Genomic DNA, 1,189 nt, shown 5'->3' with positions numbered 1-1,189 from the left:
TTCGTTGTTGTTGAGAAACATGAGTGGCTTTGGTTAACGTTTGAAGTTAACTTCATTTCTTTTTTTTCTTTTTTTGAGCAAAATGATTGAAGTTACTTGTACCTACTACCTAGAAAGTCCCACTGCAATGAAAAGGTATTTGACAATGACCCCATAGAAATGGGTGTTTTTTTTTTTTTTAGTCGCTATAGTGTTTGGCAGAGTTGGTAGTCCGTTTGGCAGAGTTGTTAGTTGTTAGTCCGTTTGGCAGAGTCGTTAAACAATCGATTTTCAGTTTTTAAATAATATTTCACACATTTTTATTCACAGATTTTTCAAAAAATTACAAATAATATTATTGAAACTCCTACTACCTAGAAAATCCCACTGCAATGAAAAGGTATTTGACAATGACCCCATAGAAATGGGTGTTTTTTTTTTTTTTTTAGTCGCTATAGTGTTTGGCAGAGTTGTTAGTTGTTACTCTGTTTGGCAGAGTTGTTAGTCCGTTTGTTAGAGTCGTTAAACAACCAATTTTCAGTTTTTAAATAATATTGCACATATTTTTATACACATTTTTACTCACATGTATTTCAAAAAATTACAAACAATATTACTTAAACTCCTCTAAAAAATGGGCCCTAAAATGGAGTGTTATATTGTTTTAGTAAAACTCATATTCTAAGAGCATCTGCAGGCATGTTTAAATTTTAAAATTTTTGTATGTCTAAATTTTGGTTATTTTCTTTCTCAAAAAAAAAAAAAAAAAAGAGTTATTTTTGAACATTAAACAGTGATATTTATAATCCATCTATTTTTTTAAATACACTTTTCAATAAATTCTTTATCTTTTCTTTATCTCATTTAAATATTATTTCTTCATTTATTTATTTATTTTTTATTCTTCCTCTATTTATTCTCAACAATTATATTTTTCAATAAAAAATGTTATGTTAACAATATTTTTTACAATACTTTCACAAGAATCATAACAAAATCTTATGCGGAAAGTTGTTACTAGTTCTAATTTGAAACCCACAATTGAAATTTTTTTTTTACTTACCAATATTAGCTAATAACAATCTATTACTTAAAATTGATTGTAAAAATATTGTGGTAGGATTTCTCAATTGTCATTTCTTATTCTTTATATTATTTTTCCTTTCTTTCATCCATATGTTTTTTTCCTTTTTTTTTTTTTTTCTTTTGT

General features: G+C 26.0%; 1 pseudogene; it reads right to left on the bottom strand.

The window, feature by feature from the left end:
- LOC126723853 (phenylacetaldehyde reductase-like) overlaps positions 1-1,189 on the bottom strand; it is a 72,749-nt pseudogene that overhangs the window by 33,023 nt on the left and 38,537 nt on the right.

Source organism: Quercus robur, chromosome 4 (assembly GCF_932294415.1).
Source record: "Quercus robur chromosome 4, dhQueRobu3.1, whole genome shotgun sequence".
In the NCBI taxonomy this organism is placed as follows: domain Eukaryota; kingdom Viridiplantae; phylum Streptophyta; class Magnoliopsida; order Fagales; family Fagaceae; genus Quercus; species Quercus robur.
This window is presented reverse-complemented; position numbering and strand designations above follow the sequence as displayed.